This window comes from Mytilus edulis, unplaced genomic scaffold (genome assembly GCF_963676685.1).
Source record: "Mytilus edulis unplaced genomic scaffold, xbMytEdul2.2 SCAFFOLD_128, whole genome shotgun sequence".
In the NCBI taxonomy this organism is placed as follows: domain Eukaryota; kingdom Metazoa; phylum Mollusca; class Bivalvia; order Mytilida; family Mytilidae; genus Mytilus; species Mytilus edulis.
This window is the reverse complement of record NW_027267385.1, coordinates 50,932-74,608: the sequence shown is the minus strand read 5'-3', so window position 1 is coordinate 74,608 and position 23,677 is coordinate 50,932. Positions and strand designations below refer to the sequence as shown.

Here is a 23,677-nt window from a genome sequence, read left to right as displayed (position 1 = left end):
ATCACATGTAAAAAAAAATCAAAAACACTGACTATTATAGACTTATTTCTAGTTCGTGCTTAGAGGGGAAGCAAAGAAATTAGAAAGAAGCAGTTGCAGAAGTTTGTCATGCCCAATATAAAGAGAGTGATTTACGGAGATTTCTTTGCGTGCGCCATGCGCCATGACGCTACTCTTCTCTGTATCGTTTCAGTTTGAGTTTATTCACGGCAAAGTAGCGATTAGTTTAAGAGCATGTTTTTCCATCCAATAAGTTGTTTTCTATAGCTATAGCGTGTTTTGACAAAGTGAAATACATGGTTTCATTACGCATACGTTGTATATTCGTTCTTATACTGTGTGTATGTGCATTGCCGTGGCTCCATTCGGTTGTAATATGATCACGTTGTTACACAACAAAAATATGAAAAATCTATCAAATTCATAAATTGCCAACATGGTTCTACGGCATAAATGTGCCATGTGTAGATACTTATTGGGTAGAATTTAAGGATGTTTGCAAAAAGTTCATTTTCGCAAACACCTTCTCTCAGAAAACATTTACATTATTCTGTATATTCAAAGTTTGTGCAAGTCGAGTTACTCTGGTTTCTCTTCAAACCACGAATATATCTTTCGCCTTTTACTAAAGATATCCGTGGAGAGGAACAATTAATGAGTCTATAGACAATTTCTCTACACCCACTTTACGTGGGTAATATAAACAACATGAAATATGCAGCTTGGTCCCCCCTTTTCCTCGCTATTAATTTTTTTTTTTATCTCTCTCCATCAAATGTAGCATTACCTAGAAAAAAGATCACATGTAAAAAAAAATCAAAAACACTGACTATTATAGACTTATTTCTAGTTCGTGCTTAGAGGGGAAGCAAAGAAATTAGAAAGAAGCAGTTGCAGAAGTTTGTCATGCCCAATATAAAGAGAGTGATTTACGGAGATTTCTTTGCGTGCGCCATGCGCCATGACGCTACTCTTCTCTGTATCGTTTCAGTTTGAGTTTATTCACGGCAAAGTAGCGATTAGTTTAAGAGCATGTTTTTCCATCCAATAAGTTGTTTTCTATAGCTATAGCGTGTTTTGACAAAGTGAAATACATGGTTTCATTACGCATACGTTGCATATTCGTTCTTATACTGTGTGTATGTGCATTGCCGTGGCTCCATTCGGTTGTAATATGATCACGTTGTTACACAACAAAAATATGAAAAATCTATCAAATTCATAAATTGCCAACATGGTTCTACGGCATAAATGTGCCATGTGTAGATACTTATTGGGTAGAATTTAAGGATGTTTGCAAAAAGTTCATTTTCGCAAACACCTTCTCTCAGAAAACATTTACAGTATTCTGTATATTCAAAGTTTGTGCAAGTCGAGTTACTCTGGTTTCTCTTCAAACCACGAATATATCTTTCGCCTTTTACTAAAGATATCCGTGGAGAGGAACAATTAATGAGTCTATAGACAATTTCTCTACACCCACTTTACGTGGGTAATATAAACAACATGAAATATGCAGCTTGGTCCCCCCTTTTCCTCGCTATTAATTTTTTTTTTTTATCTCTCTCCATCAAATGTAGCATTACCTAGAAAAAAGATCACATGTAAAAAAAAATCAAAAACACTGACTATTATAGACTTATTTCTAGTTCGTGCTTAGAGGGGAAGCAAAGAAATTAGAAAGAAGCAGTTGCAGAAGTTTGTCATGCCCAATATAAAGAGAGTGATTTACGGAGATTTCTTTGCGTGCGCCATGCGCCATGACGCTACTCTTCTCTGTATCGTTTCAGTTTGAGTTTATTCACGGCAAAGTAGCGATTAGTTTAAGAGCATGTTTTTCCATCCAATAAGTTGTTTTCTATAGCTATAGCGTGTTTTGACAAAGTGAAATACATGGTTTCATTACGCATACGTTGTATATTCGTTCTTATACTGTGTGTATGTGCATTGCCGTGGCTCCATTCGGTTGTAATATGATCACGTTGTTACACAACAAAAATATGAAAAATCTATCAAATTCATAAATTGCCAACATGGTTCTACGGCATAAATGTGCCATGTGTAGATACTTATTGGGTAGAATTTAAGGATGTTTGCAAAAAGTTCATTTTCGCAAACACCTTCTCTCAGAAAACATTTACAGTATTCTGTATATTCAAAGTTTGTGCAAGTCGAGTTACTCTGGTTTCTCTTCAAACCACGAATATATCTTTCGCCTTTTACTAAAGATATCCGTGGAGAGGAACAATTAATGAGTCTATAGACAATTTCTCTACACCCACTTTACGTGGGTAATATAAACAACATGAAATATGCAGCTTGGTCCCCCCTTTTCCTCGCTATTAATTTTTTTTTTTTATCTCTCTCCATCAAATGTAGCATTACCTAGAAAAAAGATCACATGTAAAAAAAAATCAAAAACACTGACTATTATAGACTTATTTCTAGTTCGTGCTTAGAGGGGAAGCAAAGAAATTAGAAAGAAGCAGTTGCAGAAGTTTGTCATGCCCAATATAAAGAGAGTGATTTACGGAGATTTCTTTGCGTGCGCCATGCGCCATGACGCTACTCTTCTCTGTATCGTTTCAGTTTGAGTTTATTCACGGCAAAGTAGCGATTAGTTTAAGAGCATGTTTTTCCATCCAATAAGTTGTTTTCTATAGCTATAGCGTGTTTTGACAAAGTGAAATACATGGTTTCATTACGCATACGTTGTATATTCGTTCTTATACTGTGTGTATGTGCATTGCCGTGGCTCCATTCGGTTGTAATATGATCACGTTGTTACACAACAAAAATATGAAAAATCTATCAAATTCATAAATTGCCAACATGGTTCTACGGCATAAATGTGCCATGTGTAGATACTTATTGGGTAGAATTTAAGGATGTTTGCAAAAAGTTCATTTTCGCAAACACCTTCTCTCAGAAAACATTTACATTATTCTGTATATTCAAAGTTTGTGCAAGTCGAGTTACTCTGGTTTCTCTTCAAACCACGAATATATCTTTCGCCTTTTACTAAAGATATCCGTGGAGAGGAACAATTAATGAGTCTATAGACAATTTCTCTACACCCACTTTACGTGGGTAATATAAACAACATGAAATATGCAGCTTGGTCCCCCCTTTTCCTCGCTATTAATTTTTTTTTTTATCTCTCTCCATCAAATGTAGCATTACCTAGAAAAAAGATCACATGTAAAAAAAAATCAAAAACACTGACTATTATAGACTTATTTCTAGTTCGTGCTTAGAGGGGAAGCAAAGAAATTAGAAAGAAGCAGTTGCAGAAGTTTGTCATGCCCAATATAAAGAGAGTGATTTACGGAGATTTCTTTGCGTGCGCCATGCGCCATGACGCTACTCTTCTCTGTATCGTTTCAGTTTGAGTTTATTCACGGCAAAGTAGCGATTAGTTTAAGAGCATGTTTTTCCATCCAATAAGTTGTTTTCTATAGCTATAGCGTGTTTTGACAAAGTGAAATACATGGTTTCATTACGCATACGTTGTATATTCGTTCTTATACTGTGTGTATGTGCATTGCCGTGGCTCCATTCGGTTGTAATATGATCACGTTGTTACACAACAAAAATATGAAAAATCTATCAAATTCATAAATTGCCAACATGGTTCTACGGCATAAATGTGCCATGTGTAGATACTTATTGGGTAGAATTTAAGGATGTTTGCAAAAAGTTCATTTTCGCAAACACCTTCTCTCAGAAAACATTTACATTATTCTGTATATTCAAAGTTTGTGCAAGTCGAGTTACTCTGGTTTCTCTTCAAACCACGAATATATCTTTCGCCTTTTACTAAAGATATCCGTGGAGAGGAACAATTAATGAGTCTATAGACAATTTCTCTACACCCACTTTACGTGGGTAATATAAACAACATGAAATATGCAGCTTGGTCCCCCCTTTTCCTCGCTATTAATTTTTTTTTTTATCTCTCTCCATCAAATGTAGCATTACCTAGAAAAAAGATCACATGTAAAAAAAAATCAAAAACACTGACTATTATAGACTTATTTCTAGTTCGTGCTTAGAGGGGAAGCAAAGAAATTAGAAAGAAGCAGTTGCAGAAGTTTGTCATGCCCAATATAAAGAGAGTGATTTACGGAGATTTCTTTGCGTGCGCCATGCGCCATGACGCTACTCTTCTCTGTATCGTTTCAGTTTGAGTTTATTCACGGCAAAGTAGCGATTAGTTTAAGAGCATGTTTTTCCATCCAATAAGTTGTTTTCTATAGCTATAGCGTGTTTTGACAAAGTGAAATACATGGTTTCATTACGCATACGTTGTATATTCGTTCTTATACTGTGTGTATGTGCATTGCCGTGGCTCCATTCGGTTGTAATATGATCACGTTGTTACACAACAAAAATATGAAAAATCTATCAAATTCATAAATTGCCAACATGGTTCTACGGCATAAATGTGCCATGTGTAGATACTTATTGGGTAGAATTTAAGGATGTTTGCAAAAAGTTCATTTTCGCAAACACCTTCTCTCAGAAAACATTTACATTATTCTGTATATTCAAAGTTTGTGCAAGTCGAGTTACTCTGGTTTCTCTTCAAACCACGAATATATCTTTCGCCTTTTACTAAAGATATCCGTGGAGAGGAACAATTAATGAGTCTATAGACAATTTCTCTACACCCACTTTACGTGGGTAATATAAACAACATGAAATATGCAGCTTGGTCCCCCCTTTTCCTCGCTATTAATTTTTTTTTTATCTCTCTCCATCAAATGTAGCATTACCTAGAAAAAAGATCACATGTAAAAAAAAATCAAAAACACTGACTATTATAGACTTATTTCTAGTTCGTGCTTAGAGGGGAAGCAAAGAAATTAGAAAGAAGCAGTTGCAGAAGTTTGTCATGCCCAATATAAAGAGAGTGATTTACGGAGATTTCTTTGCGTGCGCCATGCGCCATGACGCTACTCTTCTCTGTATCGTTTCAGTTTGAGTTTATTCACGGCAAAGTAGCGATTAGTTTAAGAGCATGTTTTTCCATCCAATAAGTTGTTTTCTATAGCTATAGCGTGTTTTGACAAAGTGAAATACATGGTTTCATTACGCATACGTTGTATATTCGTTCTTATACTGTGTGTATGTGCATTGCCGTGGCTCCATTCGGTTGTAATATGATCACGTTGTTACACAACAAAAATATGAAAAATCTATCAAATTCATAAATTGCCAACATGGTTCTACGGCATAAATGTGCCATGTGTAGATACTTATTGGGTAGAATTTAAGGATGTTTGCAAAAAGTTCATTTTCGCAAACACCTTCTCTCAGAAAACATTTACATTATTCTGTATATTCAAAGTTTGTGCAAGTCGAGTTACTCTGGTTTCTCTTCAAACCACGAATATATCTTTCGCCTTTTACTAAAGATATCCGTGGAGAGGAACAATTAATGAGTCTATAGACAATTTCTCTACACCCACTTTACGTGGGTAATATAAACAACATGAAATATGCAGCTTGGTCCCCCCTTTTCCTCGCTATTAATTTTTTTTTTTATCTCTCTCCATCAAATGTAGCATTACCTAGAAAAAAGATCACATGTAAAAAAAAATCAAAAACACTGACTATTATAGACTTATTTCTAGTTCGTGCTTAGAGGGGAAGCAAAGAAATTAGAAAGAAGCAGTTGCAGAAGTTTGTCATGCCCAATATAAAGAGAGTGATTTACGGAGATTTCTTTGCGTGCGCCATGCGCCATGACGCTACTCTTCTCTGTATCGTTTCAGTTTGAGTTTATTCACGGCAAAGTAGCGATTAGTTTAAGAGCATGTTTTTCCATCCAATAAGTTGTTTTCTATAGCTATAGCGTGTTTTGACAAAGTGAAATACATGGTTTCATTACGCATACGTTGTATATTCGTTCTTATACTGTGTGTATGTGCATTGCCGTGGCTCCATTCGGTTGTAATATGATCACGTTGTTACACAACAAAAATATGAAAAATCTATCAAATTCATAAATTGCCAACATGGTTCTACGGCATAAATGTGCCATGTGTAGATACTTATTGGGTAGAATTTAAGGATGTTTGCAAAAAGTTCATTTTCGCAAACACCTTCTCTCAGAAAACATTTACATTATTCTGTATATTCAAAGTTTGTGCAAGTCGAGTTACTCTGGTTTCTCTTCAAACCACGAATATATCTTTCGCCTTTTACTAAAGATATCCGTGGAGAGGAACAATTAATGAGTCTATAGACAATTTCTCTACACCCACTTTACGTGGGTAATATAAACAACATGAAATATGCAGCTTGGTCCCCCCTTTTCCTCGCTATTAATTTTTTTTTTTATCTCTCTCCATCAAATGTAGCATTACCTAGAAAAAAGATCACATGTAAAAAAAAATCAAAAACACTGACTATTATAGACTTATTTCTAGTTCGTGCTTAGAGGGGAAGCAAAGAAATTAGAAAGAAGCAGTTGCAGAAGTTTGTCATGCCCAATATAAAGAGAGTGATTTACGGAGATTTCTTTGCGTGCGCCATGCGCCATGACGCTACTCTTCTCTGTATCGTTTCAGTTTGAGTTTATTCACGGCAAAGTAGCGATTAGTTTAAGAGCATGTTTTTCCATCCAATAAGTTGTTTTCTATAGCTATAGCGTGTTTTGACAAAGTGAAATACATGGTTTCATTACGCATACGTTGTATATTCGTTCTTATACTGTGTGTATGTGCATTGCCGTGGCTCCATTCGGTTGTAATATGATCACGTTGTTACACAACAAAAATATGAAAAATCTATCAAATTCATAAATTGCCAACATGGTTCTACGGCATAAATGTGCCATGTGTAGATACTTATTGGGTAGAATTTAAGGATGTTTGCAAAAAGTTCATTTTCGCAAACACCTTCTCTCAGAAAACATTTACATTATTCTGTATATTCAAAGTTTGTGCAAGTCGAGTTACTCTGGTTTCTCTTCAAACCACGAATATATCTTTCGCCTTTTACTAAAGATATCCGTGGAGAGGAACAATTAATGAGTCTATAGACAATTTCTCTACACCCACTTTACGTGGGTAATATAAACAACATGAAATATGCAGCTTGGTCCCCCCTTTTCCTCGCTATTAATTTTTTTTTTTATCTCTCTCCATCAAATGTAGCATTACCTAGAAAAAAGATCACATGTAAAAAAAAATCAAAAACACTGACTATTATAGACTTATTTCTAGTTCGTGCTTAGAGGGGAAGCAAAGAAATTAGAAAGAAGCAGTTGCAGAAGTTTGTCATGCCCAATATAAAGAGAGTGATTTACGGAGATTTCTTTGCGTGCGCCATGCGCCATGACGCTACTCTTCTCTGTATCGTTTCAGTTTGAGTTTATTCACGGCAAAGTAGCGATTAGTTTAAGAGCATGTTTTTCCATCCAATAAGTTGTTTTCTATAGCTATAGCGTGTTTTGACAAAGTGAAATACATGGTTTCATTACGCATACGTTGTATATTCGTTCTTATACTGTGTGTATGTGCATTGCCGTGGCTCCATTCGGTTGTAATATGATCACGTTGTTACACAACAAAAATATGAAAAATCTATCAAATTCATAAATTGCCAACATGGTTCTACGGCATAAATGTGCCATGTGTAGATACTTATTGGGTAGAATTTAAGGATGTTTGCAAAAAGTTCATTTTCGCAAACACCTTCTCTCAGAAAACATTTACATTATTCTGTATATTCAAAGTTTGTGCAAGTCGAGTTACTCTGGTTTCTCTTCAAACCACGAATATATCTTTCGCCTTTTACTAAAGATATCCGTGGAGAGGAACAATTAATGAGTCTATAGACAATTTCTCTACACCCACTTTACGTGGGTAATATAAACAACATGAAATATGCAGCTTGGTCCCCCCTTTTCCTCGCTATTAATTTTTTTTTTTATCTCTCTCCATCAAATGTAGCATTACCTAGAAAAAAGATCACATGTAAAAAAAAATCAAAAACACTGACTATTATAGACTTATTTCTAGTTCGTGCTTAGAGGGGAAGCAAAGAAATTAGAAAGAAGCAGTTGCAGAAGTTTGTCATGCCCAATATAAAGAGAGTGATTTACGGAGATTTCTTTGCGTGCGCCATGCGCCATGACGCTACTCTTCTCTGTATCGTTTCAGTTTGAGTTTATTCACGGCAAAGTAGCGATTAGTTTAAGAGCATGTTTTTCCATCCAATAAGTTGTTTTCTATAGCTATAGCGTGTTTTGACAAAGTGAAATACATGGTTTCATTACGCATACGTTGTATATTCGTTCTTATACTGTGTGTATGTGCATTGCCGTGGCTCCATTCGGTTGTAATATGATCACGTTGTTACACAACAAAAATATGAAAAATCTATCAAATTCATAAATTGCCAACATGGTTCTACGGCATAAATGTGCCATGTGTAGATACTTATTGGGTAGAATTTAAGGATGTTTGCAAAAAGTTCATTTTCGCAAACACCTTCTCTCAGAAAACATTTACAGTATTCTGTATATTCAAAGTTTGTGCAAGTCGAGTTACTCTGGTTTCTCTTCAAACCACGAATATATCTTTCGCCTTTTACTAAAGATATCCGTGGAGAGGAACAATTAATGAGTCTATAGACAATTTCTCTACACCCACTTTACGTGGGTAATATAAACAACATGAAATATGCAGCTTGGTCCCCCCTTTTCCTCGCTATTAATTTTTTTTTTTTATCTCTCTCCATCAAATGTAGCATTACCTAGAAAAAAGATCACATGTAAAAAAAAATCAAAAACACTGACTATTATAGACTTATTTCTAGTTCGTGCTTAGAGGGGAAGCAAAGAAATTAGAAAGAAGCAGTTGCAGAAGTTTGTCATGCCCAATATAAAGAGAGTGATTTACGGAGATTTCTTTGCGTGCGCCATGCGCCATGACGCTACTCTTCTCTGTATCGTTTCAGTTTGAGTTTATTCACGGCAAAGTAGCGATTAGTTTAAGAGCATGTTTTTCCATCCAATAAGTTGTTTTCTATAGCTATAGCGTGTTTTGACAAAGTGAAATACATGGTTTCATTACGCATACGTTGTATATTCGTTCTTATACTGTGTGTATGTGCATTGCCGTGGCTCCATTCGGTTGTAATATGATCACGTTGTTACACAACAAAAATATGAAAAATCTATCAAATTCATAAATTGCCAACATGGTTCTACGGCATAAATGTGCCATGTGTAGATACTTATTGGGTAGAATTTAAGGATGTTTGCAAAAAGTTCATTTTCGCAAACACCTTCTCTCAGAAAACATTTACATTATTCTGTATATTCAAAGTTTGTGCAAGTCGAGTTACTCTGGTTTCTCTTCAAACCACGAATATATCTTTCGCCTTTTACTAAAGATATCCGTGGAGAGGAACAATTAATGAGTCTATAGACAATTTCTCTACACCCACTTTACGTGGGTAATATAAACAACATGAAATATGCAGCTTGGTCCCCCCTTTTCCTCGCTATTAATTTTTTTTTTTATCTCTCTCCATCAAATGTAGCATTACCTAGAAAAAAGATCACATGTAAAAAAAAATCAAAAACACTGACTATTATAGACTTATTTCTAGTTCGTGCTTAGAGGGGAAGCAAAGAAATTAGAAAGAAGCAGTTGCAGAAGTTTGTCATGCCCAATATAAAGAGAGTGATTTACGGAGATTTCTTTGCGTGCGCCATGCGCCATGACGCTACTCTTCTCTGTATCGTTTCAGTTTGAGTTTATTCACGGCAAAGTAGCGATTAGTTTAAGAGCATGTTTTTCCATCCAATAAGTTGTTTTCTATAGCTATAGCGTGTTTTGACAAAGTGAAATACATGGTTTCATTACGCATACGTTGTATATTCGTTCTTATACTGTGTGTATGTGCATTGCCGTGGCTCCATTCGGTTGTAATATGATCACGTTGTTACACAACAAAAATATGAAAAATCTATCAAATTCATAAATTGCCAACATGGTTCTACGGCATAAATGTGCCATGTGTAGATACTTATTGGGTAGAATTTAAGGATGTTTGCAAAAAGTTCATTTTCGCAAACACCTTCTCTCAGAAAACATTTACATTATTCTGTATATTCAAAGTTTGTGCAAGTCGAGTTACTCTGGTTTCTCTTCAAACCACGAATATATCTTTCGCCTTTTACTAAAGATATCCGTGGAGAGGAACAATTAATGAGTCTATAGACAATTTCTCTACACCCACTTTACGTGGGTAATATAAACAACATGAAATATGCAGCTTGGTCCCCCCTTTTCCTCGCTATTAATTTTTTTTTTATCTCTCTCCATCAAATGTAGCATTACCTAGAAAAAAGATCACATGTAAAAAAAAATCAAAAACACTGACTATTATAGACTTATTTCTAGTTCGTGCTTAGAGGGGAAGCAAAGAAATTAGAAAGAAGCAGTTGCAGAAGTTTGTCATGCCCAATATAAAGAGAGTGATTTACGGAGATTTCTTTGCGTGCGCCATGCGCCATGACGCTACTCTTCTCTGTATCGTTTCAGTTTGAGTTTATTCACGGCAAAGTAGCGATTAGTTTAAGAGCATGTTTTTCCATCCAATAAGTTGTTTTCTATAGCTATAGCGTGTTTTGACAAAGTGAAATACATGGTTTCATTACGCATACGTTGTATATTCGTTCTTATACTGTGTGTATGTGCATTGCCGTGGCTCCATTCGGTTGTAATATGATCACGTTGTTACACAACAAAAATATGAAAAATCTATCAAATTCATAAATTGCCAACATGGTTCTACGGCATAAATGTGCCATGTGTAGATACTTATTGGGTAGAATTTAAGGATGTTTGCAAAAAGTTCATTTTCGCAAACACCTTCTCTCAGAAAACATTTACATTATTCTGTATATTCAAAGTTTGTGCAAGTCGAGTTACTCTGGTTTCTCTTCAAACCACGAATATATCTTTCGCCTTTTACTAAAGATATCCGTGGAGAGGAACAATTAATGAGTCTATAGACAATTTCTCTACACCCACTTTACGTGGGTAATATAAACAACATGAAATATGCAGCTTGGTCCCCCCTTTTCCTCGCTATTAATTTTTTTTTTTATCTCTCTCCATCAAATGTAGCATTACCTAGAAAAAAGATCACATGTAAAAAAAAATCAAAAACACTGACTATTATAGACTTATTTCTAGTTCGTGCTTAGAGGGGAAGCAAAGAAATTAGAAAGAAGCAGTTGCAGAAGTTTGTCATGCCCAATATAAAGAGAGTGATTTACGGAGATTTCTTTGCGTGCGCCATGCGCCATGACGCTACTCTTCTCTGTATCGTTTCAGTTTGAGTTTATTCACGGCAAAGTAGCGATTAGTTTAAGAGCATGTTTTTCCATCCAATAAGTTGTTTTCTATAGCTATAGCGTGTTTTGACAAAGTGAAATACATGGTTTCATTACGCATACGTTGTATATTCGTTCTTATACTGTGTGTATGTGCATTGCCGTGGCTCCATTCGGTTGTAATATGATCACGTTGTTACACAACAAAAATATGAAAAATCTATCAAATTCATAAATTGCCAACATGGTTCTACGGCATAAATGTGCCATGTGTAGATACTTATTGGGTAGAATTTAAGGATGTTTGCAAAAAGTTCATTTTCGCAAACACCTTCTCTCAGAAAACATTTACATTATTCTGTATATTCAAAGTTTGTGCAAGTCGAGTTACTCTGGTTTCTCTTCAAACCACGAATATATCTTTCGCCTTTTACTAAAGATATCCGTGGAGAGGAACAATTAATGAGTCTATAGACAATTTCTCTACACCCACTTTACGTGGGTAATATAAACAACATGAAATATGCAGCTTGGTCCCCCCTTTTCCTCGCTATTAATTTTTTTTTTTATCTCTCTCCATCAAATGTAGCATTACCTAGAAAAAAGATCACATGTAAAAAAAAATCAAAAACACTGACTATTATAGACTTATTTCTAGTTCGTGCTTAGAGGGGAAGCAAAGAAATTAGAAAGAAGCAGTTGCAGAAGTTTGTCATGCCCAATATAAAGAGAGTGATTTACGGAGATTTCTTTGCGTGCGCCATGCGCCATGACGCTACTCTTCTCTGTATCGTTTCAGTTTGAGTTTATTCACGGCAAAGTAGCGATTAGTTTAAGAGCATGTTTTTCCATCCAATAAGTTGTTTTCTATAGCTATAGCGTGTTTTGACAAAGTGAAATACATGGTTTCATTACGCATACGTTGTATATTCGTTCTTATACTGTGTGTATGTGCATTGCCGTGGCTCCATTCGGTTGTAATATGATCACGTTGTTACACAACAAAAATATGAAAAATCTATCAAATTCATAAATTGCCAACATGGTTCTACGGCATAAATGTGCCATGTGTAGATACTTATTGGGTAGAATTTAAGGATGTTTGCAAAAAGTTCATTTTCGCAAACACCTTCTCTCAGAAAACATTTACATTATTCTGTATATTCAAAGTTTGTGCAAGTCGAGTTACTCTGGTTTCTCTTCAAACCACGAATATATCTTTCGCCTTTTACTAAAGATATCCGTGGAGAGGAACAATTAATGAGTCTATAGACAATTTCTCTACACCCACTTTACGTGGGTAATATAAACAACATGAAATATGCAGCTTGGTCCCCCCTTTTCCTCGCTATTAATTTTTTTTTTTATCTCTCTCCATCAAATGTAGCATTACCTAGAAAAAAGATCACATGTAAAAAAAAATCAAAAACACTGACTATTATAGACTTATTTCTAGTTCGTGCTTAGAGGGGAAGCAAAGAAATTAGAAAGAAGCAGTTGCAGAAGTTTGTCATGCCCAATATAAAGAGAGTGATTTACGGAGATTTCTTTGCGTGCGCCATGCGCCATGACGCTACTCTTCTCTGTATCGTTTCAGTTTGAGTTTATTCACGGCAAAGTAGCGATTAGTTTAAGAGCATGTTTTTCCATCCAATAAGTTGTTTTTTATAGCTATAGCGTGTTTTGACAAAGTGAAATACATGGTTTCATTACGCATACGTTGTATATTCGTTCTTATACTGTGTGTATGTGCATTGCCGTGGCTCCATTCGGTTGTAATATGATCACGTTGTTACACAACAAAAATATGAAAAATCTATCAAATTCATAAATTGCCAACATGGTTCTACGGCATAAATGTGCCATGTGTAGATACTTATTGGGTAGAATTTAAGGATGTTTGCAAAAAGTTCATTTTCGCAAACACCTTCTCTCAGAAAACATTTACATTATTCTGTATATTCAAAGTTTGTGCAAGTCGAGTTACTCTGGTTTCTCTTCAAACCACGAATATATCTTTCGCCTTTTACTAAAGATATCCGTGGAGAGGAACAATTAATGAGTCTATAGACAATTTCTCTACACCCACTTTACGTGGGTAATATAAACAACATGAAATATGCAGCTTGGTCCCCCCTTTTCCTCGCTATTAATTTTTTTTTTTATCTCTCTCCATCAAATGTAGCATTACCTAGAAAAAAGATCACATGTAAAAAAAAATCAAAAACACTGACTATTATAGACTTATTTCTAGTTCGTGCTTAGAGGGGAAGCAAAGAAATTAGAAAGAAGCAGTTGCAGAAGTTTGTCATGCCCAATATAAAGAGAGTGATTTACGGAGATTTCTTTGCGTGCGCCATGCGCCATGACGCTACTCTTCTCTGTATCGTTTCAGTTTGAGTTTATTCACGGCAAAGTAGCGATTAGTTTAAGAGCATGTTTTTCCATCCAATAAGTTGTTTTCTATAGCTATAGCGTGTTTTGACAAAGTGAAATACATGGTTTCATTACGCATACGTTGTATATTCGTTCTTATACTGTGTGTATGTGCATTGCCGTGGCTCCATTCGGTTGTAATATGATCACGTTGTTACACAACAAAAATATGAAAAATCTATCAAATTCATAAATTGCCAACATGGTTCTACGGCATAAATGTGCCATGTGTAGATACTTATTGGGTAGAATTTAAGGATGTTTGCAAAAAGTTCATTTTCGCAAACACCTTCTCTCAGAAAACATTTACATTATTCTGTATATTCAAAGTTTGTGCAAGTCGAGTTACTCTGGTTTCTCTTCAAACCACGAATATATCTTTCGCCTTTTACTAAAGATATCCGTGGAGAGGAACAATTAATGAGTCTATAGACAATTTCTCTACACCCACTTTACGTGGGTAATATAAACAACATGAAATATGCAGCTTGGTCCCCCCTTTTCCTCGCTATTAATTTTTTTTTTTATCTCTCTCCATCAAATGTAGCATTACCTAGAAAAAAGATCACATGTAAAAAAAAATCAAAAACACTGACTATTATAGACTTATTTCTAGTTCGTGCTTAGAGGGGAAGCAAAGAAATTAGAAAGAAGCAGTTGCAGAAGTTTGTCATGCCCAATATAAAGAGAGTGATTTACGGAGATTTCTTTGCGTGCGCCATGCGCCATGACGCTACTCTTCTCTGTATCGTTTCAGTTTGAGTTTATTCACGGCAAAGTAGCGATTAGTTTAAGAGCATGTTTTTCCATCCAATAAGTTGTTTTCTATAGCTATAGCGTGTTTTGACAAAGTGAAATACATGGTTTCATTACGCATACGTTGTATATTCGTTCTTATACTGTGTGTATGTGCATTGCCGTGGCTCCATTCGGTTGTAATATGATCACGTTGTTACACAACAAAAATATGAAAAATCTATCAAATTCATAAATTGCCAACATGGTTCTACGGCATAAATGTGCCATGTGTAGATACTTATTGGGTAGAATTTAAGGATGTTTGCAAAAAGTTCATTTTCGCAAACACCTTCTCTCAGAAAACATTTACATTATTCTGTATATTCAAAGTTTGTGCAAGTCGAGTTACTCTGGTTTCTCTTCAAACCACGAATATATCTTTCGCCTTTTACTAAAGATATCCGTGGAGAGGAACAATTAATGAGTCTATAGACAATTTCTCTACACCCACTTTACGTGGGTAATATAAACAACATGAAATATGCAGCTTGGTCCCCCCTTTTCCTCGCTATTAATTTTTTTTTTATCTCTCTCCATCAAATGTAGCATTACCTAGAAAAAAGATCACATGTAAAAAAAAATCAAAAACACTGACTATTATAGACTTATTTCTAGTTCGTGCTTAGAGGGGAAGCAAAGAAATTAGAAAGAAGCAGTTGCAGAAGTTTGTCATGCCCAATATAAAGAGAGTGATTTACGGAGATTTCTTTGCGTGCGCCATGCGCCATGACGCTACTCTTCTCTGTATCGTTTCAGTTTGAGTTTATTCACGGCAAAGTAGCGATTAGTTTAAGAGCATGTTTTTCCATCCAATAAGTTGTTTTCTATAGCTATAGCGTGTTTTGACAAAGTGAAATACATGGTTTCATTACGCATACGTTGTATATTCGTTCTTATACTGTGTGTATGTGCATTGCCGTGGCTCCATTCGGTTGTAATATGATCACGTTGTTACACAACAAAAATATGAAAAATCTATCAAATTCATAAATTGCCAACATGGTTCTACGGCATAAATGTGCCATGTGTAGATACTTATTGGGTAGAATTTAAGGATGTTTGCAAAAAGTTCATTTTCGCAAACACCTTCTCTCAGAAAACATTTACATTATTCTGTATATTCAAAGTTTGTGCAAGTCGAGTTACTCTGGTTTCTCTTCAAACCACGAATATATCTTTCGCCTTTTACTAAAGATATCCGTGGAGAGGAACAATTAATGAGTCTATAGACAATTTCTCTACACCCACTTTACGTGGGTAATATAAACAACATGAAATATGCAGCTTGGTCCCCCCTTTTCCTCGCTATTAATTTTTTTTTTTATCTCTCTCCATCAAATGTAGCATTACCTAGAAAAAAGATCACATGTAAAAAAAAATCAAAAACACTGACTATTATAGACTTATTTCTAGTTCGTGCTTAGAGGGGAAGCAAAGAAATTAGAAAGAAGCAGTTGCAGAAGTTTGTCATGCCCAATATAAAGAGAGTGATTTACGGAGATTTCTTTGCGTGCGCCATGCGCCATGACGCTACTCTTCTCTGTATCGTTTCAGTTTGAGTTTATTCACGGCAAAGTAGCGATTAGTTTAAGAGCATGTTTTTCCATCCAATAAGTTGTTTTCTATAGCTATAGCGTGTTTTGACAAAGTGAAATACATGGTTTCATTACGCATACGTTGTATATTCGTTCTTATACTGTGTGTATGTGCATTGCCGTGGCTCCATTCGGTTGTAATATGATCACGTTGTTACACAACAAAAATATGAAAAATCTATCAAATTCATAAATTGCCAACATGGTTCTACGGCATAAATGTGCCATGTGTAGATACTTATTGGGTAGAATTTAAGGATGTTTGCAAAAAGTTCATTTTCGCAAACACCTTCTCTCAGAAAACATTTACATTATTCTGTATATTCAAAGTTTGTGCAAGTCGAGTTACTCTGGTTTCTCTTCAAACCACGAATATATCTTTCGCCTTTTACTAAAGATATCCGTGGAGAGGAACAATTAATGAGTCTATAGACAATTTCTCTACACCCACTTTACGTGGGTAATATAAACAACATGAAATATGCAGCTTGGTCCCCCCTTTTCCTCGCTATTAATTTTTTTTTTTATCTCTCTCCATCAAATGTAGCATTACCTAGAAAAAAGATCACATGTAAAAAAAAATCAAAAACACTGACTATTATAGACTTATTTCTAGTTCGTGCTTAGAGGGGAAGCAAAGAAATTAGAAAGAAGCAGTTGCAGAAGTTTGTCATGCCCAATATAAAGAGAGTGATTTACGGAGATTTCTTTGCGTGCGCCATGCGCCATGACGCTACTCTTCTCTGTATCGTTTCAGTTTGAGTTTATTCACGGCAAAGTAGCGATTAGTTTAAGAGCATGTTTTTCCATCCAATAAGTTGTTTTCTATAGCTATAGCGTGTTTTGACAAAGTGAAATACATGGTTTCATTACGCATACGTTGTATATTCGTTCTTATACTGTGTGTATGTGCATTGCCGTGGCTCCATTCGGTTGTAATATGATCACGTTGTTACACAACAAAAATATGAAAAATCTATCAAATTCATAAATTGCCAACATGGTTCTACGGCATAAATGTGCCATGTGTAGATACTTATTGGGTAGAATTTAAGGATGTTTGCAAAAAGTTCATTTTCGCAAACACCTTCTCTCAGAAAACATTTACATTATTCTGTATATTCAAAGTTTGTGCAAGTCGAGTTACTCTGGTTTCTCTTCAAACCACGAATATATCTTTCGCCTTTTACTAAAGATATCCGTGGAGAGGAACAATTAATGAGTCTATAGACAATTTCTCTACACCCACTTTACGTGGGTAATATAAACAACATGAAATATGCAGCTTGGTCCCCCCTTTTCCTCGCTATTAATTTTTTTTTTTATCTCTCTCCATCAAATGTAGCATTACCTAGAAAAAAGATCACATGTAAAAAAAAATCAAAAACACTGACTATTATAGACTTATTTCTAGTTCGTGCTTAGAGGGGAAGCAAAGAAATTAGAAAGAAGCAGTTGCAGAAGTTTGTCATGCCCAATATAAAGAGAGTGATTTACGGAGATTTCTTTGCGTGCGCCATGCGCCATGACGCTACTCTTCTCTGTATCGTTTCAGTTTGAGTTTATTCACGGCAAAGTAGCGATTAGTTTAAGAGCATGTTTTTCCATCCAATAAGTTGTTTTCTATAGCTATAGCGTGTTTTGACAAAGTGAAATACATGGTTTCATTACGCATACGTTGTATATTCGTTCTTATACTGTGTGTATGTGCATTGCCGTGGCTCCATTCGGTTGTAATATGATCACGTTGTTACACAACAAAAATATGAAAAATCTATCAAATTCATAAATTGCCAACATGGTTCTACGGCATAAATGTGCCATGTGTAGATACTTATTGGGTAGAATTTAAGGATGTTTGCAAAAAGTTCATTTTCGCAAACACCTTCTCTCAGAAAACATTTACATTATTCTGTATATTCAAAGTTTGTGCAAGTCGAGTTACTCTGGTTTCTCTTCAAACCACGAATATATCTTTCGCCTTTTACTAAAGATATCCGTGGAGAGGAACAATTAATGAGTCTATAGACAATTTCTCTACACCCACTTTACGTGGGTAATATAAACAACATGAAATATGCAGCTTGGTCCCCCCTTTTCCTCGCTATTAATTTTTTTTTTTATCTCTCTCCATCAAATGTAGCATTACCTAGAAAAAAGATCACATGTAAAAAAAAATCAAAAACACTGACTATTATAGACTTATTTCTAGTTCGTGCTTAGAGGGGAAGCAAAGAAATTAGAAAGAAGCAGTTGCAGAAGTTTGTCATGCCCAATATAAAGAGAGTGATTTACGGAGATTTCTTTGCGTGCGCCATGCGCCATGACGCTACTCTTCTCTGTATCGTTTCAGTTTGAGTTTATTCACGGCAAAGTAGCGATTAGTTTAAGAGCATGTTTTTCCATCCAATAAGTTGTTTTCTATAGCTATAGCGTGTTTTGACAAAGTGAAATACATGGTTTCATTACGCATACGTTGTATATTCGTTCTTATACTGTGTGTATGTGCATTGCCGTGGCTCCATTCGGTTGTAATATGATCACGTTGTTACACAACAAAAATATGAAAAATCTATCAAATTCATAAATTGCCAACATGGTTCTACGGCATAAATGTGCCATGTGTAGATACTTATTGGGTAGAATTTAAGGATGTTTGCAAAAAGTTCATTTTCGCAAACACCTTCTCTCAGAAAACATTTACATTATTCTGTATATTCAAAGTTTGTGCAAGTCGAGTTACTCTGGTTTCTCTTCAAACCACGAATATATCTTTCGCCTTTTACTAAAGATATCCGTGGAGAGGAACAATTAATGAGTCTATAGACAATTTCTCTACACCCACTTTACGTGGGTAATATAAACAACATGAAATATGCAGCTTGGTCCCCCCTTTTCCTCGCTATTAATTTTTTTTTTTATCTCTCTCCATCAAATGTAGCATTACCTAGAAAAAAGATCACATGTAAAAAAAAATCAAAAACACTGACTATTATAGACTTATTTCTAGTTCGTGCTTAGAGGGGAAGCAAAGAAATTAGAAAGAAGCAGTTGCAGAAGTTTGTCATGCCCAATATAAAGAGAGTGATTTACGGAGATTTCTTTGCGTGCGCCATGCGCCATGACGCTACTCTTCTCTGTATCGTTTCAGTTTGAGTTTATTCACGGCAAAGTAGCGATTAGTTTAAGAGCATGTTTTTCCATCCAATAAGTTGTTTTCTATAGCTATAGCGTGTTTTGACAAAGTGAAATACATGGTTTCATTACGCATACGTTGTATATTCGTTCTTATACTGTGTGTATGTGCATTGCCGTGGCTCCATTCGGTTGTAATATGATCACGTTGTTACACAACAAAAATATGAAAAATCTATCAAATTCATAAATTGCCAACATGGTTCTACGGCATAAATGTGCCATGTGTAGATACTTATTGGGTAGAATTTAAGGATGTTTGCAAAAAGTTCATTTTCGCAAACACCTTCTCTCAGAAAACATTTACATTATTCTGTATATTCAAAGTTTGTGCAAGTCGAGTTACTCTGGTTTCTCTTCAAACCACGAATATATCTTTCGCCTTTTACTAAAGATATCCGTGGAGAGGAACAATTAATGAGTCTATAGACAATTTCTCTACACCCACTTTACGTGGGTAATATAAACAACATGAAATATGCAGCTTGGTCCCCCCTTTTCCTCGCTATTAATTTTTTTTTTTTATCTCTCTCCATCAAATGTAGCATTACCTAGAAAAAAGATCACATGTAAAAAAAAATCAAAAACACTGACTATTATAGACTTATTTCTAGTTCGTGCTTAGAGGGGAAGCAAAGAAATTAGAAAGAAGCAGTTGCAGAAGTTTGTCATGCCCAATATAAAGAGAGTGATTTACGGAGATTTCTTTGCGTGCGCCATGCGCCATGACGCTACTCTTCTCTGTATCGTTTCAGTTTGAGTTTATTCACGGCAAAGTAGCGATTAGTTTAAGAGCATGTTTTTCCATCCAATAAGTTGTTTTCTATAGCTATAGCGTGTTTTGACAAAGTGAAATACATGGTTTCATTACGCATACGTTGTATATTCGTTCTTATACTGTGTGTATGTGCATTGCCGTGGCTCCATTCGGTTGTAATATGATCACGTTGTTACACAACAAAAATATGAAAAATCTATCAAATTCATAAATTGCCAACATGGTTCTACGGCATAAATGTGCCATGTGTAGATACTTATTGGGTAGAATTTAAGGATGTTTGCAAAAAGTTCATTTTCGCAAACACCTTCTCTCAGAAAACATTTACATTATTCTGTATATTCAAAGTTTGTGCAAGTCGAGTTACTCTGGTTTCTCTTCAAACCACGAATATATCTTTCGCCTTTTACTAAAGATATCCGTGGAGAGGAACAATTAATGAGTCTATAGACAATTTCTCTACACCCACTTTACGTGGGTAATATAAACAACATGAAATATGCAGCTTGGTCCCCCCTTTTCCTCGCTATTAATTTTTTTTTTTATCTCTCTCCATCAAATGTAGCATTACCTAGAAAAAAGATCACATGTAAAAAAAAATCAAAAACACTGACTATTATAGACTTATTTCTAGTTCGTGCTTAGAGGGGAAGCAAAGAAATTAGAAAGAAGCAGTTGCAGAAGTTTGTCATGCCCAATATAAAGAGAGTGATTTACGGAGATTTCTTTGCGTGCGCCATGCGCCATGACGCTACTCTTCTCTGTATCGTTTCAGTTTGAGTTTATTCACGGCAAAGTAGCGATTAGTTTAAGAGCATGTTTTTCCATCCAATAAGTTGTTTTCTATAGCTATAGCGTGTTTTGACAAAGTGAAATACATGGTTTCATTACGCATACGTTGTATATTCGTTCTTATACTGTGTGTATGTGCATTGCCGTGGCTCCATTCGGTTGTAATATGATCACGTTGTTACACAACAAAAATATGAAAAATCTATCAAATTCATAAATTGCCAACATGGTTCTACGGCATAAATGTGCCATGTGTAGATACTTATTGGGTAGAATTTAAGGATGTTTGCAAAAAGTTCATTTTCGCAAACACCTTCTCTCAGAAAACATTTACATTATTCTGTATATTCAAAGTTTGTGCAAGTCGAGTTACTCTGGTTTCTCTTCAAACCACGAATATATCTTTCGCCTTTTACTAAAGATATCCGTGGAGAGGAACAATTAATGAGTCTATAGACAATTTCTCTACACCCACTTTACGTGGGTAATATAAACAACATGAAATATGCAGCTTGGTCCCCCCTTTTCCTCGCTATTAATTTTTTTTTTTATCTCTCTCCATCAAATGTAGCATTACCTAGAAAAAAGATCACATGTAAAAAAAATCAAAAACACTGACTATTATAGACTTATTTCTAGTTCGTGCTTAGAGGGGAAGCAAAGAAATTAGAAAGAAGCAGTTGCAGAAGTTTGTCATGCATGCCCAATATAAAGAGAGTGATTTACGGAGATTTCTTTGCGTGCGCCATGCGCCATGACGCTACTCTTCTCTGTATCGTTTCAGTTTGAGTTTATTCACGGCAAAGTAGCGATTAGTTTAAGAGCATGTTTTTCCATCCAATAAGTTGTTTTCTATAGCTATAGCGTGTTTTGACAAAGTGAAATACATGGTTTCATTACGCATACGTTGTATATTCGTTCTTATACTGTGTGTATGTGCATTGCCGTGGCTCCATTCGGTTGTAATATGATCACGTTGTTACACAACAAAAATATGAAAAATCTATCAAATTCATAAATTGCCAACATGGTTCTACGGCATAAATGTGCCATGTGTAGATACTTATTGGGTAGAATTTAAGGATGTTTGCAAAAAGTTCATTTTCGCAAACACCTTCTCTCAGAAAACATTTACATTATTCTGTATATTCAAAGTTTGTGCAAGTCGAGTTACTCTGGTTTCTCTTCAAACCACGAATATATCTTTCGCCTTTTACTAAAGATATCCGTGGAGAGGAACAATTAATGAGTCTATAGACAATTTCTCTACACCCACTTTACGTGGGTAATATAAACAACATGAAATATGCAGCTTGGTCCCCCCTTTTCCTCGCTATTAATTTTTTTTTTTATCTCTCTCCATCAAATGTAGCATTACCTAGAAAAAAGATCACATGTAAAAAAAAATCAAAAACACTGACTATTATAGACTTATTTCTAGTTCGTGCTTAGAGGGGAAGCAAAGAAATTAGAAAGAAGCAGTTGCAGAAGTTTGTCATGCATGCCCAATATAAAGAGAGTGATTTACGGAGATTTCTTTGCGTGCGCCATGCGCCATGACGCTACTCTTCTCTGTATCGTTTCAGTTTGAGTTTATTCACGGCAAAGTAGCGATTAGTTTAAGAGCATGTTTTTCCATCCAATAAGTTGTTTTCTATAGCTATAGCGTGTTTTGACAAAGTGAAATACATGGTTTCATTACGCATACGTTGTATATTCGTTCTTATACTGTGTGTATGTGCATTGCCGTGGCTCCATTCGGTTGTAATATGATCACGTTGTTACACAACAAAAATATGAAAAATCTATCAAATTCATAAATTGCCAACATGGTTCTACGGCATAAATGTGCCATGTGTAGATACTTATTGGGTAGAATTTAAGGATGTTTGCAAAAAGTTCATTTTCGCAAACACCTTCTCTCAGAAAACATTTACATTATTCTGTATATTCAAAGTTTGTGCAAGTCGAGTTACTCTGGTTTCTCTTCAAACCACGAATATATCTTTCGCCTTTTACTAAAGATATCCGTGGAGAGGAACAATTAATGAGTCTATAGACAATTTCTCTACACCCACTTTACGTGGGTAATATAAACAACATGAAATATGCAGCTTGGTCCCCCCTTTTCCTCGCTATTAATTTTTTTTTTTATCTCTCTCCATCAAATGTAGCATTACCTAGAAAAAAGATCACATGTAAAAAAAAATCAAAAACACTGACTATTATAGACTTATTTCTAGTTCGTGCTTAGAGGGGAAGCAAAGAAATTAGAAAGAAGCAATTGCAGAAGTTTGTCATGCATGCCCAATATAAAGAGAGTGATTTACGGAGATTTCTTTGCGTGCGCCATGCGCCATGACGCTACTCTTCTCTGTATCGTTTCAGTTTGAGTTTATTCACGGCAAAGTAGCGATTAGTTTAAGAGCATGTTTTTCCATCCAATAAGTTGTTTTCTATAGCTATAGCGTGTTTTGACAAAGTGAAATACATGGTTTCATTACGCATACGTTGTATATTCGTTCTTATACTGTGTGTATGTGCATTGCCGTGGCTCCATTCGGTTGTAATATGATCACGTTGTTACACAACAAAAATATGAAAAATCTATCAAATTCATAAATTGCCAACATGGTTCTACGGCATAAATGTGCCATGTGTAGATACTTATTGGGTAGAATTTAAGGATGTTTGCAAAAAGTTCATTTTCGCAAACAC

General features: G+C 35.4%; 29 non-coding genes across 29 annotated transcripts; all 29 read left to right on the top strand.

Annotated features, from left to right (window-relative positions):
* Positions 1-579: 579 nt before the first annotated feature.
* Positions 580-697, top strand: LOC139505305 (U5 spliceosomal RNA). Its single transcript, XR_011659634.1, has one exon. It is a non-coding gene; the product is annotated as a U5 spliceosomal RNA (small nuclear RNA).
* Positions 698-1,377: 680 nt separating this feature from the next.
* Positions 1,378-1,495, top strand: LOC139505304 (U5 spliceosomal RNA). Its single transcript, XR_011659633.1, has one exon. It is a non-coding gene; the product is annotated as a U5 spliceosomal RNA (small nuclear RNA).
* Positions 1,496-2,176: 681 nt separating this feature from the next.
* Positions 2,177-2,294, top strand: LOC139505303 (U5 spliceosomal RNA). Its single transcript, XR_011659632.1, has one exon. It is a non-coding gene; the product is annotated as a U5 spliceosomal RNA (small nuclear RNA).
* Positions 2,295-2,975: 681 nt separating this feature from the next.
* On the top strand, positions 2,976-3,093 carry LOC139505302 (U5 spliceosomal RNA). Its single transcript, XR_011659631.1, has one exon. It is a non-coding gene; the product is annotated as a U5 spliceosomal RNA (small nuclear RNA).
* A 680-nt stretch (positions 3,094-3,773) lies between these two features.
* Positions 3,774-3,891, top strand: LOC139505301 (U5 spliceosomal RNA). Its single transcript, XR_011659630.1, has one exon. It is a non-coding gene; the product is annotated as a U5 spliceosomal RNA (small nuclear RNA).
* A 680-nt stretch (positions 3,892-4,571) lies between these two features.
* On the top strand, positions 4,572-4,689 carry LOC139505300 (U5 spliceosomal RNA). The gene has a single exon (XR_011659629.1). It is a non-coding gene; the product is annotated as a U5 spliceosomal RNA (small nuclear RNA).
* A 679-nt stretch (positions 4,690-5,368) lies between these two features.
* On the top strand, positions 5,369-5,486 carry LOC139505299 (U5 spliceosomal RNA). Its single transcript, XR_011659628.1, has one exon. It is a non-coding gene; the product is annotated as a U5 spliceosomal RNA (small nuclear RNA).
* Positions 5,487-6,166: 680 nt separating this feature from the next.
* Positions 6,167-6,284, top strand: LOC139505298 (U5 spliceosomal RNA). Its single transcript, XR_011659627.1, has one exon. It is a non-coding gene; the product is annotated as a U5 spliceosomal RNA (small nuclear RNA).
* Positions 6,285-6,964: 680 nt separating this feature from the next.
* LOC139505296 (U5 spliceosomal RNA) lies at positions 6,965-7,082 on the top strand. The gene has a single exon (XR_011659625.1). It is a non-coding gene; the product is annotated as a U5 spliceosomal RNA (small nuclear RNA).
* A 680-nt stretch (positions 7,083-7,762) lies between these two features.
* Positions 7,763-7,880, top strand: LOC139505295 (U5 spliceosomal RNA). The gene has a single exon (XR_011659624.1). It is a non-coding gene; the product is annotated as a U5 spliceosomal RNA (small nuclear RNA).
* A 680-nt stretch (positions 7,881-8,560) lies between these two features.
* On the top strand, positions 8,561-8,678 carry LOC139505293 (U5 spliceosomal RNA). Its single transcript, XR_011659623.1, has one exon. It is a non-coding gene; the product is annotated as a U5 spliceosomal RNA (small nuclear RNA).
* Positions 8,679-9,359: 681 nt separating this feature from the next.
* Positions 9,360-9,477, top strand: LOC139505292 (U5 spliceosomal RNA). Its single transcript, XR_011659622.1, has one exon. It is a non-coding gene; the product is annotated as a U5 spliceosomal RNA (small nuclear RNA).
* Positions 9,478-10,157: 680 nt separating this feature from the next.
* LOC139505291 (U5 spliceosomal RNA) lies at positions 10,158-10,275 on the top strand. The gene has a single exon (XR_011659621.1). It is a non-coding gene; the product is annotated as a U5 spliceosomal RNA (small nuclear RNA).
* A 679-nt stretch (positions 10,276-10,954) lies between these two features.
* On the top strand, positions 10,955-11,072 carry LOC139505380 (U5 spliceosomal RNA). The gene has a single exon (XR_011659705.1). It is a non-coding gene; the product is annotated as a U5 spliceosomal RNA (small nuclear RNA).
* A 680-nt stretch (positions 11,073-11,752) lies between these two features.
* LOC139505379 (U5 spliceosomal RNA) lies at positions 11,753-11,870 on the top strand. The gene has a single exon (XR_011659704.1). It is a non-coding gene; the product is annotated as a U5 spliceosomal RNA (small nuclear RNA).
* Positions 11,871-12,550: 680 nt separating this feature from the next.
* LOC139505378 (U5 spliceosomal RNA) lies at positions 12,551-12,668 on the top strand. Its single transcript, XR_011659703.1, has one exon. It is a non-coding gene; the product is annotated as a U5 spliceosomal RNA (small nuclear RNA).
* A 680-nt stretch (positions 12,669-13,348) lies between these two features.
* LOC139505377 (U5 spliceosomal RNA) lies at positions 13,349-13,466 on the top strand. The gene has a single exon (XR_011659702.1). It is a non-coding gene; the product is annotated as a U5 spliceosomal RNA (small nuclear RNA).
* Positions 13,467-14,146: 680 nt separating this feature from the next.
* On the top strand, positions 14,147-14,264 carry LOC139505376 (U5 spliceosomal RNA). The gene has a single exon (XR_011659701.1). It is a non-coding gene; the product is annotated as a U5 spliceosomal RNA (small nuclear RNA).
* A 680-nt stretch (positions 14,265-14,944) lies between these two features.
* Positions 14,945-15,062, top strand: LOC139505374 (U5 spliceosomal RNA). Its single transcript, XR_011659699.1, has one exon. It is a non-coding gene; the product is annotated as a U5 spliceosomal RNA (small nuclear RNA).
* Positions 15,063-15,741: 679 nt separating this feature from the next.
* LOC139505372 (U5 spliceosomal RNA) lies at positions 15,742-15,859 on the top strand. Its single transcript, XR_011659698.1, has one exon. It is a non-coding gene; the product is annotated as a U5 spliceosomal RNA (small nuclear RNA).
* A 680-nt stretch (positions 15,860-16,539) lies between these two features.
* On the top strand, positions 16,540-16,657 carry LOC139505371 (U5 spliceosomal RNA). The gene has a single exon (XR_011659697.1). It is a non-coding gene; the product is annotated as a U5 spliceosomal RNA (small nuclear RNA).
* A 680-nt stretch (positions 16,658-17,337) lies between these two features.
* Positions 17,338-17,455, top strand: LOC139505370 (U5 spliceosomal RNA). The gene has a single exon (XR_011659696.1). It is a non-coding gene; the product is annotated as a U5 spliceosomal RNA (small nuclear RNA).
* A 680-nt stretch (positions 17,456-18,135) lies between these two features.
* On the top strand, positions 18,136-18,253 carry LOC139505369 (U5 spliceosomal RNA). The gene has a single exon (XR_011659695.1). It is a non-coding gene; the product is annotated as a U5 spliceosomal RNA (small nuclear RNA).
* A 680-nt stretch (positions 18,254-18,933) lies between these two features.
* On the top strand, positions 18,934-19,051 carry LOC139505368 (U5 spliceosomal RNA). The gene has a single exon (XR_011659694.1). It is a non-coding gene; the product is annotated as a U5 spliceosomal RNA (small nuclear RNA).
* Positions 19,052-19,731: 680 nt separating this feature from the next.
* Positions 19,732-19,849, top strand: LOC139505367 (U5 spliceosomal RNA). The gene has a single exon (XR_011659693.1). It is a non-coding gene; the product is annotated as a U5 spliceosomal RNA (small nuclear RNA).
* A 681-nt stretch (positions 19,850-20,530) lies between these two features.
* On the top strand, positions 20,531-20,648 carry LOC139505366 (U5 spliceosomal RNA). Its single transcript, XR_011659692.1, has one exon. It is a non-coding gene; the product is annotated as a U5 spliceosomal RNA (small nuclear RNA).
* Positions 20,649-21,328: 680 nt separating this feature from the next.
* LOC139505365 (U5 spliceosomal RNA) lies at positions 21,329-21,446 on the top strand. The gene has a single exon (XR_011659691.1). It is a non-coding gene; the product is annotated as a U5 spliceosomal RNA (small nuclear RNA).
* A 683-nt stretch (positions 21,447-22,129) lies between these two features.
* On the top strand, positions 22,130-22,247 carry LOC139505364 (U5 spliceosomal RNA). Its single transcript, XR_011659690.1, has one exon. It is a non-coding gene; the product is annotated as a U5 spliceosomal RNA (small nuclear RNA).
* Positions 22,248-22,931: 684 nt separating this feature from the next.
* On the top strand, positions 22,932-23,049 carry LOC139505362 (U5 spliceosomal RNA). Its single transcript, XR_011659688.1, has one exon. It is a non-coding gene; the product is annotated as a U5 spliceosomal RNA (small nuclear RNA).
* The last annotated feature ends 628 nt before the right edge of the window (positions 23,050-23,677 follow it).